The 14,069-nt window shown below is 44.9% G+C and overlaps 1 protein-coding gene across 3 annotated transcripts in view; it reads right to left on the bottom strand.

The window, feature by feature from the left end:
• The window catches only part of MYO1B (myosin IB), a 107,365-nt gene extending 94,669 nt beyond the window's left edge, over positions 1-12,696 (bottom strand). For all 3 annotated transcript variants that reach the window (XM_053982159.1, XM_053982160.1, XM_053982161.1), the window contains exon 1: positions 12,634-12,696. The gene's annotated coding sequence lies outside the window, so the exon portion shown is untranslated. The remainder of the gene's footprint in view (positions 1-12,633) is intronic.
• Between the last annotated feature and the right edge of the window lie 1,373 nt (positions 12,697-14,069).

The raw sequence follows: 14,069 nt of genomic DNA, 5'->3' as shown, positions 1-14,069 counted from the left end.
AAGTGACTTCTACTTTTGGATGTATTGACACACCTTTAAAAAGATGAATGCTACTCAAGAACCATTTTCAAGAGCCAGATCTATGAGAGGGATGGGACCAGAACCTGCTCCCAGTGCCTGAGAGATTAGGAAGATCAGATTCTTCCTCCAACATTCTCTAGGCTCACCCATACCCACCCACCACTTGAGGCTTCTCCCAAATTTACCCTTCTTGTCCCTAAAGGAAAGATCAGCAGGATTTCAAAATATCTCCTTTTTCTGTAGGCAGGTGTCAAATCTGTTCTTCCTCCCTTTGGTCTCATATCTAAGCCTTAAATTCAATGGAGTGAAAACATTTGCAACATGTTTCCATTCTCAGAAAAATATTTTAAAAGTCAATTCAGTAATCCTTCACAGTTTGATCTGTTTTGTGTTGGACAACATGCTTGGGAGAAGTGCTGGCCAGGCTGTGTCTTTAAAATGCTTTTATCCACACACTCCCACGCCACACAGCCTTTTAAAACACAGACTGTTGTATCCACTTCTTGCAGTGCCTGGGATAAAATTTAGATTTCCAGTTGAATCTAAAAACTTCTTGCCCCTCTTGGCCACAAGGATGGCAAATTAAAAATCACAGCATCCCACAGCCACAGCAACCCTACCATTGGCCATTCTGGAAAAAGAGCTAATGCCAACTATAAATAGAAGAGAATGCAGAGACTAGGCAAAACCCCCCCAAGCCTTGTACAATTAAATGCACACATTCTCCACGGGGGAAATGAAGTAATGCCCTGTTATTGGCATAAAGCACCTTACGGAATTGTCCCAGGTTTTCCACATCACCGTCCAAGAGCAGAACAGCATCAATTGTCAGCAGCTTCCTACAGCCGTGCAGTCCTTAGCTCACACTTAAGAGTTTGGCGCACTGGAACTATCACTGGCTGCAAAGGTGGCTTATGCTTTTTTTTCTTTCCAGGCATTGTAGCAAGAGGACGATTTCCCTACCATCAAAGCCAACACAGGTGTACTTACATATGCGTCAAGCTCTGATTATTTAAAAACAAAACAAAAAAAATTAAACAAACAAAAAACCCACCAACATCACAAACCTTTGGTTTCACTACAACCAGCTTGCTGTAGAAGATAACCCCCTTTTTTCTAAGTCTTAACAGGGACAATGTGCAACATCAGTAATTCAATAGTGCAGTTCAAAGTGATTTCATGTTCCAGGTCTGATCCTGAGCCCCTGTCAGGCTGTAATTATGCTTGCCCACCCCCTCCCAGTTTTCTCAGTCCAGGAGCAATCAGCCACACAAAAGTGGGGACATTGACAGGCCACTGATGCAAAAAGCTGCCAATGTCATTACTTGAACAAAACAAAACCAAAAGCGGCTGCACCCATCATCTTGAGCTGCTGCTCATGACAAGCCCAAGTACCAATTTAGCAAGAGGCAGGATTTAAATTTATCCCGTTCCGCTGGCCAGCAAACCTGGTGTCTCACCAGCCTCCAGCTGATCCCACAAAGGTGCAAGCTCATCGGAAACACCCTGTGCTGGTTCACCAGGCAAACCGAGGCAGACTCTGCAGCTGAACTGTTACAATGCCCTTTTCACTCAGAGCTACATTTCCCGACATCGGCACGTGTGATAAAACGTTGATATCATCCAGAGGAAACCCCTGCTTTCCCTCCAGACCCCTCCCATCTGCTCTGCCAGGAACACCTGCACCCTCCTTCCCAGCTGTGACTGCTCTCAATTGTTGCTCTGACACATCCATGTCCTGTGGAAAAGAGGATGCAGAAAACAGCTCCATGTTGCTGCCCACTGTTTTTCCTGCAAGAAAATGGACTTGAGGAACGCGACTGACGAATTTCAGGAAGCAATGTTAATGGATATCACAACATCAGTAAAAGCACTCAAAGAACTAAAAGGCTTCCTCTGACTCTCCATCTTTCCTTTTGGTTTCACCAGTGTCTGAACGGTTTCTGAATTCCTTCCTTTCTCACAGTCCTACTGCACAAATCAGTGTTTTCCAAAGTAGAAAAGTTTATAATTCGGAGCTTTTGAATTAGTTAATGTTTCTCACATCTTACCTACCAAGCAAGAGCTGTTATTTGAAGCCTTGTGCAACCTCTCTTAAATTTCCGTGGGCGCCGAACATGACACATGTACTGGATTCCTTGAGCACTTAACAACAAACAACTCTGGTGAATTACAAAAGTAAAATGCGGGCATTACGGGGTGTATTTGTACTGGGACCGCAGGAATGTTTGCATTCAGCATCAGCTAAATGGGAACAGCCCTTCAGCAACATCAGATTAGGGCAGTTTCGCGCCAGTGATTGCAATTTAGATGACAGAAGATCTGACCAGAGAATTCCACAGGAGAAACGAATGCTCCACTGGCCTCTGCTACCAAACACCACGCATTTATCTAAAGATTGGGTAATTTTCAAGAAAGAATCAGGCCACTTAAGGTACTGTTGAACAAACAGCTGCAACCACTGAGGCAATATCATCTCTTAATAGCTTAACAATGGAGACTTAACTGCAGTTTAGAAAAACTGATAGTGTGATAATTAGACTGCATTAGGACAGGTACAAAATGTTTGCTGGGACATCATCTCCTGATGTAAACAGCGGATAAAAGTTCCTTCATTACCCGAACACAGGTTCTTCATAAATGCAGAAGTGAGAGGTTTGGTTGCTGCTGAAGTTCTTTGGGGCTTGTTGGGGGGGTATTGGGGGTTTTTGTTTTGGTGTGGGGGTGGGGTGTTTTCACTTTTATTTTTACATCAGCTTGATTACAACCCACACTTAAGCAGTAATCTCCCCTAAAGTGAGAGAGATGCCTCTCTCATGTTTCTGTTCACATTATGATGAGACTATGAACAGCTCTGGTATCACCAAAAAGGTGCACAGTACCTCACCACAAAACCAAAATCACATGAGCCATGTATGCAGAAGATACAGCTTTGCCCTTCTTTTCTTTAAAAAAAACAAAGCCAACTAATTCGGCAGCCTGAGGGGGCTGTGTTTGCATTTCTCTATGGCTACTTTCTGTTATTTTTTTCCCAGTGGTTTGAATAACATTAGCATAGATATTACCTGCTCTACGAGACCATGGGGTATATCTATTCTGTTATTCCTACTTTACAGTCCCAGCAGTACATGTCTTCAAATTACTTCTGATAATTATTTTGCAACCACAACACAATAACTGCCACCAGTAATTGCACTCTGGGGCTGACCTATTTCCTAAGTCAACTTTCTGCCTTGCTTTAACTCATCTGGGTCAGTCACACCAGGTTTTCGGAAAAACATTTGGGTCTTTCAACGTTGCTAAGGCATTCTTCTTTAGCAGCTGTGAAAATACAGTCAAAATATGTCTGCTACTCCATTTTTATCCTTAAAATGTTCCTTTACATTTTGTATTATATTCACAGGCTTCAAAGATTACAGGTGTGAAGTGGCATTTTATGTAAATAAATGGTTATTCTGGAGGGTTTCTTTTCTTTTTTTTTTTTCTTTAATTAGTTTAATGGGGATAACACCTTGGGTGTTTTCAATGCATCTAGAAATAGGTCTTCACTACCAAGGCTATTTACAGTCCAAAATTCTGGTTAAATTCCCACTGAGTTCAGCAGAAACAGGATCCATGGTGGTTTCTTATATTTAGGCTTTTCTTAGTCATTGCCTAGCCACAGAGTTTTATAATCATTCCAGGTCCACATCTACAGAAAGGGATAAAGTATTCAGTAGCAAAGGAGGTCAATTTTTGGCACATACACCTTGCTAAGGTTTCCTTGAGTCTTTTTCAAAATAAGGACCAAAATGTGACTGCAAAGCCAAAAGTTGTCAAAGGTCCTATCTTCTCCAAAGACTAAATTTCAGATTGACAGTGTTTGGACAACACAACTTTGAAAAAGTTGTCAGTAAGGGATATGGACACATAGAAAACACCCTCATTCTTTCAGAAAAGAAACAAAAAAATCTTTTACTACTGGATAGCCGAACTCCACTAAGCAGTCGGTGCCCTTTTAAATTGATTATCTTCATCTTTCAACCTGCCGCCTAAAGTTTTCTGCCAATTTTGGGGGATCCTGCCCAATCCAAAGGTTACACTTGCAGAACAGGGGCACAAAAAAACAAGGTAAAACAAGGTTTATTTATATTAGGGGATCTCCTTTGTTTGCTGTATGTCACACACCAGCAGCTTGCCACCTCACCAGAGCTTGGGTTCAAAAGAGCTCCCAGTAGCAGGTGCCCACAAAACACTTTTACAATCATCAGCCCTCACAAAGTCAGATCACTTCTTTCACCAGAGGTTTCAGTCCCCCGGGAACAATCCAGCAATCAGCTGTAATCGAGAACTTTGCCTAAAATAGATTTTTTTATTTTCTATTCCACACAAGCACATGGGCAGAAAGCAAGCCTTGCTTTCCTGCAGTCAGCACGGGAACCACACATCCCTGACACAGGCAAAAGAACTGCTCAGACGGGAGCAAACACAAATTTACATCGTCGGTGAGGCAGGTACTAAGAGATGTCCTAATACTACAGGGTTAAAATACCAGAGTACGCGCTAATCTTCTGCTCAAATGCTTTGTTGCCTGTTAAGCAGTCGGTGATAAGCCCTGAAGATATGCAGAAAACGAAATAACAGGCCAGGTAACACCACAGCTTCACTCAGCTGCCAACAGCAGAAGGAAAAGCCGCCACAGAAAGTCTTCACAACAGTCACTGAACCAGGCTTAAAACCGGTCATGGGTGAACACAAACCTAATCAGGAGCTTCAGGAGATCCAGATCCCAGAAGAGGCACTGGTGCCTGTATCTACCCAGCATCAGTGAGCCACAATAACTGAGCATACACCCTTCCCCCTAGAGCAGTTGGCACTCGCAGGTTTCACAGTTTCCATGCACCCATATTGTCTTCCAAGCAGTAAAAGTCTGGGTAAAGCAAAAATTTCCCTGTCCTTTTCCATTTAAAACAGGAGGAAAAGTTGCCCGAATACCACCCCGAAGATCTTATTCTAGCCCATTGCAATTTCCCCTCCTGGAAACCTCACTGTCAGGGTCCTGGAGATATTTGTAAATAAAGTTTGGAATGCTTTTAGCCTAGTATTTTATGAAAATAAGACAAATCATACCAGCTGTACATCTCTTGATCTATGCATCTACTCTCTCTGACATGTCTAATGTTGAATTTGATTCAAAAGGACACAGTAAAGGACAACAGAGCAGCTGATTTTGCACACAAAAGCAGACAGGAGAGGAGATCTGAGTACAAGCATTCCATCAGAGACATGGGTTGCAAGGAGAACAAACCCCTTATTAAGTACCACAGAGCAGAAAAATTGCTCTGCAAAATTCCCTAGCTGCAGAAAAAGCTTCAAGTGGAAATTATTACTTCTTTGCAAGTCAATCCATCACAAGAGAAAAACCTCCAGGAAGTCAGACCCGACTAGTCCCATTTCTCCCAGGAGTAGCTGCCAAGGTAAAACAGTAGTGCAAGGTTTCACCCCACCACTTGCCATCACTGTCTATGCTGCACATCAATTTCTGTCCAGCAAGACACGGCTATTTTTTAACAAAGGCAGGGAATAAAAGAATTTGGATGCAAGTGTTCTGGGAAGAGGAAGCATTATTTGCCCAAATCTAAGATTTAAAAAAAAAATAAAAATCTAAGAGAAGGTAAGGCTTAAATAAATCACATGTACTAAGACAGGTTTGCTCGTCTCAAGCAGTTGACCTATATCCACTATTTTGTCATTTCCACCCTCAACAGTAATTTTCAGATAGACACCTGGAATTAGAGGATAAAAGTAATCAATTTCTAAATCCAGCCATCTCCAGCTCTTCCTGTGTATTGTGTCAAGAGATACTTCAGACAATGGGAGCAGTTCATGAAGTTGCAGTTCAACATACGGTAATCACTCTTGTCCAGATGTCCATGAAGTTAAAAGCCAGCAGACGGTGTTTTTATTAACAACTAGCATGATAAACAGAGATTTTTCCAAATAAAATATAACACTTCACAGATTTAGAGAGGGACACCTTCTTAAAACATCAATAGAAGGCAACTCCCTTCCACAGACAGAAAACAGCCGGTCCCGTGGCAGGCAAACTCAGCACACACTCACAGCTAGTAAGTTTCCCCTCGCTGTGTTTCAGCGAGAACTATCATCTGGCAGTTTTTAGGAAGCAAGAAGTTCTATTCACACAAGATACAGGCAACCTCCCTGTGTTCCAGAAACGTTACAAGGCACAAGGAGCTCCAACTCTGCCCTTGCTTGCCAAAAGATTTTCCAGGGTTTCTCCTGGAGTGAACTTTGTTTCAACAGACCCTGCACTCTTTGATCACTGAAGGTAATCTCCAGAGCCCTTTTAACTCGGGCAGCCTGACAGCCTGTGAGCTGAACAATGGCAATTGAAGCGGTATCTGTTCTGTGTGCTCCAAGCCCACCGCATCCTACAGCCACGACTACTGCACTGCACTGCTCCAGAGTGCCATTTTTCAGCCTTCTTCAGGAGAAACAGTTCTTACGGTGTGCCTTATTCACAGACTAAATGTATTCCTGATCAGCTAATATCCACTTCTTCTTGCTTTTGCAAACGCTGCTGGGGTTCGGCTATCGTTTTAAATTTAAATGTGTTTTCTCCCTCACAGGGAAGTAGTGACAGAGGTTCATTTCAATAGACTTCATTCCAAGTAATGCACAGGCAGTATTGCCTATTTCCCTCTCAGTGGCTTTTCCATCCCCCTTGACCATCCCAATCACCCTTTTCTGCTCCATCTCCTATTTGAGCCTATCTAGGCTGAGCAGGGTTTAAACTAGGCTGTACAGAGGATTCTTGGTATATCATGGCAGCAATATTTCCTCACCACTACCAGGAATATTCCTTCATAGAGAGAGGGATTCATTTTCACCCCTTCCACAACTCTTTTTCCTTCTCCTAAGGTTCACAGAGAATTAGCACTTCCCTAGCTTACTCTGCACAACAAATTCAAGTGCTCCATCAGTCACAGACCTACTCAAAAACATAAAAGGTAGGAAGGGTCTGCAGACACTACAGCAACCACATGTTTATCTTATAGGCTTAACTATTCCCAAAAATAATCTGCCTTTCAACCTCTGCCACCTTTCTGCCACCTTGTCTCCAAGCCTCTCTTGATGAAAAGGTAGAGCAGCTGTCATTTTTGCTGGAAGTTAGATATCCCAGGTATCCCTTCTTTCACATCAGGTAAGCATGAGCTCTGCTAGGAGGAGCTTTCTTCTCAGCCCTCAAACATGAAGCTCTAAGGACTTTAAGGACACTCCTGATCTATAAGGATACCCTTAACTGTGCTTCAAATTGTTGTAACACAAAGGTATTAAAACATAGAGTTACTTCCTTTACTTGTGCTTTCCCAAGATACAGAATTCAACTCTTCATCACCCAGCAGTTTCCTCATTTCTGAGGTGCAGGTTCTCAGAGGCTGCTGGCAAGGATTTAAGCATAGTGTCAGGACACTGCATATGCTCCATTGTGCATAAAAACTGGTGGTTACCTTAAGGCCCAGGATTTCAAAGATCTTCAAATACCAGTACGCCCTTGTAGACAAAAGGAGAGCAGACTCCATAAAGATAATGCATATAAAGGAGTAGAAACTTTTCGGGATGTGACAAAACATCAGGATGTCACAGCTTGCTACCTGTTTTTCTTTCCATTGTAGCAAAGCCTACAGTTTAATTATTCTTATTTGTAATTTTATATTTGTACTCTTATTGTAATTCAAAGCATCCCCAGTAGCACTTTGGAGTGTACAAACTATGAAAACTATAGAATATTGCAGAAAAGAAGCATACAGCAAACGGCAAGAGAGCTCACATACAAAGCATATTTGTGGGCCCAGGAAACTTGTACCACTGCTGACCAGGCTGTGGTCACACGCTTTTAAAAACTGGTTTCTGCTTACAGTAGGGAAAAATGAGTCTTTCCTTGCTGCCTCCATTTAGAAAATAAAGAAATCTACAAGAAGCACTTCTGATAGTACAACACCCACCAATCCTTCTGTTACTCAGTACCTATTTCTCTTTTTCTCCTTGATATAGGCTCTTACTTTCCTCCTGCCGTCTTTCGCTCTCATGGTGGTCCTTCGCAACAATATAAAGATTTCTGCCAATATAAGACCCTTGGAAGGGCTTCTGCCTCTCCAAGACAGGGAGAATTAGGAAAAGTTTACCAGTACACCTATGGCAAACGCTGGTCCAGGATGGTCAGGACAGACAGAGATGAGAGATCTCTAGAGCCCGGTCTTAGGATATCTGGTTTATCTGGGGCCCTGCTCAGAGCTGCAGGCACAGCCCGAAGCAGGCCCAAGGAGTGGGGGCAGGGCGAGATAGCCAGAGAGGTCCAAGAGAGCAGAGAGAGAGGGAGGCAAAAGAGAGAGAAGAACAAGAAGATGGAGAGGAAGAAGATGGCCCCAGCTTCTCTGGTACACCTTATCAAGGGCGCAGAAAAGGACTTTGGACCAATGGGATTACAGATACATCATACTTCAGGGGAGGGTTACAAGTGCCAGATAAGCTCTACATTTTTGAGGAATGAGACAGAATACTTTATGTGACCCTTTGCTTTGTCTGTGGGTCAAAAAAGGGAGTTATCTTCCACCAGCTACACCACTGCCCACCAGCTACTTAGCAACCAAGGTCTGTCACCTCAAAGCTCGTTTCCATCTCAATCTGGCTCACATTCTCTGCACTTTCCCAATCCCACGCTAGGCAATCGTACCTATAAGGCCTTCTTGTTTCATATTCCCCAACATACACCCACACTGAAGAAGCAATTTCAAGGCAGGACTTCACAAAGCCAGAAACAAGGCAATTACCACTCCCCACCCCTGCAAAGGAAAGAAAATCTTAGTGACAGTAGACATTTCTTGCCCTTACTCCTTGGGACTCTGGATATTTGGATTCCTCATCTTGAGCCTTCAGCTTGGTTGCTGAAGTGTCAAATCTGGTCACTCAGGCTGGAGACCACCTCTCGATTGCTTTCCTCCCAAAAGCTGAGGCACTGGAAAAAAGATGTTGCTCTGGCCTCTGAGGTTCATTACTCCTGCTTTACTGTCTGCATAGAAGAATTCCCCAACCAGTTTGCATCTGGAAAGGGGACTTGATAATTCTTCTTCACCTCTGAAACTGTATTTTTAAGGACTAGTCTTTCTCACTGAAACTCTCTCATCACCACGGTGACTTCGCTATCAGACTTAAAATATATATCAGGAAATGGATACAAGTTTCCTTGGTGATACCAAATGGGAAATCTCCCAGTAAAATGAAGCTGAGAGAGGCAAAAAGATTAACTTTCTGTACAGTTTTCTTTAAAAGTTATGCCACTATCAGGAAACAAAAAACCAAAATAAACAAAATAAACCAAAGAGATCCTGGTCTCCACACTGTTTAGAGCCAAAATATGGAGTAGCACACACCAAAAGACCAAAGCTTTCCCAAACCACAAGCAAACTGGGACACAACTGCAAAGGATTAATGTTTTGAGACTAATGCTCAAACACACCAGAAAAGATCCACAAAAAGACCCTTGTTATTAGTTCCAGTATCCTCTTTAACAGCTACTTCACAGCATATGACAGAGTTGCAGAGATTTCCACTATCCCATCAGCGCAAAATTGAAATGTTGAACTTTTGGTAGGGTTGTGGATTTTGGGGTTTTTTTTCCATTCTGGGAACTGCAAAGCAGAAGAAAATTAATGTTATTCTTTACTGCTTCATTATGACAAAGCATGCCTTGATGTTAGCTTATACACCAGAAATCAAGCTCTGGTTTCCTTCTTTTTTGGAGGTTATGAATGGAGAGGTTACATAAGGGTGTAACAAGAGCTGCTACTTCCTTTCCCAGTTTAGGAAAAAAAGCTGTAGATCAAGTTACAGACTCCAGGGCTGCTCATTGCTACTTCAATCTTCCTAAAATTTTTGCCAGTACTCCCACAACAAACAGAAGAGGCTACTTAGAAGGCTCTGAGAATTTAACAGACTAACTACATAGCTATAAGGGAGGGGAAAACCCTTTATTTTTGTCTTTCATCAAACTGAGGAAATTCCCCAAGCTTGAGGCGTACAGTCACTCAAGTCACCACTTTCCATTTCAGTTTGCTGTTCATTAGGACAGTAAAAAAAGATGAATGAAATATAGGGTAAGATTTAAAGAACAATCTGGTACACAAGCTGTGCTAAATAAGCTCAGCAGTCTGAAAGGGCGCTGAACTTTGGTGAGCACATCAGCATTTGTCCCAGCTCTGACCACACAGGGCAAATGAAAGGAGGGAACAGTGTCCAGCTTGGCCTACACAGAACTGAGCTTTTCTCCAAACCATCCTACTGGCACTTTCTTCACCTTCCTCTCCAATTCCCAAGCCGCTGCTACTACTGCTGCCGAAGGAAGATGAGATCAGACTCCAACATGAGGAATTTCTGTTCCCACAGAGCTCAGGGAAACCAGATGATCTCAGAGAATCATGTGAAGCAAGTCCCTGACACTTCCATGAGGCAGAGTATCTCCAGTGTGTTGCCAGCAGTTTCTTAAGAGTGCACAGTGGGAAAAATTAATGACTTTGCTTATGTTTCCAATTGCTCTCTCCCACTTCCTCTCCTCATTTGCCAGACTTTTATTTTCCCTTCCCCCAGAAGCTCTAGTAGGCTTGCAATGTACATTTGCCCTTCTAAAGGCAATTACATCAAGTCTTGCACAATGCCTGAAAGGGCTAACACAACAGAGCTAAACTGCCGGCCCCGGCATCATTTCCACAGAGTTCCTCCCCCCAGGTGTGATTTAGCAAGGTCCCTGACCAAAAAAAAAAAAACAAAACAAAAAAAAAAAAAAAACCACCAATAAAAAAAAGTAAAAAGGCCAGCTTCTGTGATTTAAGATGCTTTCATGAGTCCTTTCACAAGTCCTTTCACCTTCACTTTGCTGAGCATTCAATCTGTCCGTGGTGCTCATAAGGAGCCAGAAGCCTTTTAGATATCCAACACCACATAGGTGTTTCAGAACCATCCTAAGGATACGGAGGAACCTGTGGCAACCTAACACACCAGTAACTGCTATAAGCCAACATAAGCAGTGACCACTTTATGTTACTTTGGGAACAATGGGAACGCTCCAACCCTTACACCTTCACACAAAATTAAGCCAGAGGCAGTGCATTGCTTTAAGCACTAAATTGAAGACATTTTTAAACTCAAGCCTGGGACAACTGGAAATAAAAGCACATGATGAGAAGAACGTCTTCACCTTTCATATGTCTAAAAGCAGCCAAGGACTGAACTGAACTTTAACAGATGGATTGGACTATTTTCTGTTCTCTAACACTGCACACTTTTGGGAAAAGCCTTGTTTTTGACACAGGGCTTGACAAAGTGATGATTCATGCAGGGAAGGATGGGCAGCTTGTTGCCAGCCTTAATTGACAATTAACAATAGGACAGACGGATATGGAAGGCTCATGATTCCACACAAAAATCGCGAAGTCAGGGGTTTTACCTGACCTTTATGCCAGTGGTCATTTCCAATCTGGATATATTTAAAATAGTTTCGCTGAAATAATTTTTAAGAGTAGCTAGCTTTTATTTCGTTACTGTTACGTTTGTCCCTTAGAATAGTGGTCCTGACTAAATACATAGCAACTGATTTAATGACATGGTTTGAAATTTCAAAGCTTTCAATTACTCGAAAAAGCAAACAGCACGCGTGAGCACGGACGCGTGAGCACAGAGCTACCGTGGGCAAGGCAAGAGAGCACTGGACCACTTCGTGACTGCACCGCCAGCCCCACTCCCGGTGGCTCTGCTAGGATGGCCATTGTTTTCCGGCAGGGAGTCTGGCCACTCCGAGGAACAAAGGGATGCCCTTCCCAAAACAGCGGCGGCAGATGTCCCACACCGAATCCAAACAGCCTCCATGGGCGCAGACAGGCTGTCTTCCTTGGGAGGCTACACCAACCCGTCCCCTCGGGGAAGTTCTCTGGGACAATGACCCTGCCCTGGAAAGCTCTTCCTCAAGTCTCCTCTCCAAGTGTTACCCGAGGGCAGAATCGAACATCCTGCTCCAAGTTACCAGCACTCTTCCCACGGCTCCCCCGAGCCCCACAGCCGAGCCCGTTCTTTTGCATTCGGGGAAGCCGCGCACACAGGGTAATTATTTTAGACAAGAAGAAACAGATGCCACGCTCTCTTCCCAGAAAGAGCACGCACACACACACACACACACTCATGTTTGAGGGAGCGAGCCCCGGACCGTCCCTGCGTGTGTGCGCACCGCGTTCGTGCCTAAATGAAGCTGTCCCAGCCCCGCTGCCATGCACCAGAGCTTAACGCCGGCCCCAGCGCACGCAGGGCGTCCCGAAGCCGCAGCTGTGCGCGGGGAAGGGGCGCCCAGGAGGCGCCGGGGCTGCCGTGCTCGGCGCCCGCACCCAGCACCGCCGCCCCCTCCTCGCAGGAGAGCCGGCGCCGAGCCGCCACACCGCCCGCTGCAGCGCCGACCCCATCCCCGACCCCATCCCCATCCCCGCGGCGCGTCCCGCGCGGGCTGCCGGAGCCCCCGGTGCCGCGAAACAAAGGGAGCCGTGCGGGCGGGGAGTCCCGGGGGAGCTCTACCTCTGCCGCCGAAGGGCGCTGCCCGCCGTCCCGCCACCGCCCGCCGCCTCCCGCGGACGCTGCCCTGCCGAGGAGCCGGAGCGGAGCGAGCGGGGCTCAGCCCCGGCCCCTCCCCGCCCGCCCGACAGGGGCGGAGGCGCCGCCGCCCGCCCGCCCGCCCCGGGCCCGCAGCGCCGCCCGGCGGGCACCGCTCCCCGCGCGGGGTCCGGGCTGCGCCCGCTCCCGGGGCTGCGCCCAACCCCCGCGACACCCGAGCCGCCGCCCGCCTCACCTGGTCTCCCGCGCCTCAGACCCGCCTGCTCTGCAGTTCTGCAGTTCATTTCTTTCACCCTCACCTGAAGCCGTCAAAAACTAAGCGGAAAGAGAAGCCGGCTTGTTTTGGTGTGGAACCCAACATCTCCCGCTCGCTTTCTGCAATAATGTTTTCAGTGGTTTCTCGACTGCACCCGAAAGTATTTACAGCAAGCTCTGACATAACATAGCTTATCTGCCCAATCCTGCCCCTGATAAGCGCAGGAGCCGTCAACAATGGAGAGCGACTATTGCCCTATTGTGTGAGAAGAGGGCCAAAAAAGAAAAAGCCCTAAAGGGCTCCTATTGTGTTTCTGGGACTGAGGTTTCTCCCCACTCCCGTGAAAACTCCCCATTCACAGATGAGATGGAGAACGTAGGTCTGTATATTACACTGACACATTTCCTGGAGAAATACCCCGTGTGAAAAGTTTCACTGCTGGTGCTTTTTTCCTAAGAAACCAATTAGCACATTTTGTTACTGTCTCGTGTTTGCAAGCAGGCTTTTCCCAAGCCGGGTTGTTTTTGAACAGCAATAAGCTTCCATTCAACCCCAAGCTAAACCTACATTTGCTAGATAACAGTGAGAAGAGACCTGAACTGCAGATACACAACCAGAACCCTTTAGGATGTGGAAGGAATCCAGCTTATATCTCGAGATTCAATGCGATCTGAGCCACACAGTGAAGATACAAAATGCATTCTAAAACCCTTCCTCATTAAAACACTTCAGATATTTCAAAGTCAATACTACATTTTCAGATACACATCTCCTTGGTTGTCCTCCTGTTTATAGAAAGAGAACATGCTCTCACACCATTTTCAAATCTGTAACTCTAGAAGTGTTGGAGACAGCTCTCAGGTCAATCCCAGTAATTAGAGCCTTGAAGCCCTGCTGATTCATAGACCCATCACTTTTATTATTTTCAGCACAGATGCTTAGCTCCTAAGATTTGTCTTGCCTTCTAGTTTTTTATATCTGTGAAATTAATTACTGCATTCATTAGAAATGGTCAAAAATTACTTCAAGAAAATACTTTTCCTGCTGAAGAACTGAGGGCTTGGTAAAACTCAGTTGCATGGAAACAGTGACAGCCTGATGCAGGCATTCTCAGGAGGATAATTTAGCTTTTAGCTTAATTTTT

Source organism: Vidua macroura, chromosome 7, assembly GCF_024509145.1.
Source record: "Vidua macroura isolate BioBank_ID:100142 chromosome 7, ASM2450914v1, whole genome shotgun sequence".
NCBI classification, from domain to species: domain Eukaryota; kingdom Metazoa; phylum Chordata; class Aves; order Passeriformes; family Viduidae; genus Vidua; species Vidua macroura.
Note: the sequence above shows the minus strand (reverse complement) of the source record. Positions and strands in the feature narration are given on the sequence as shown.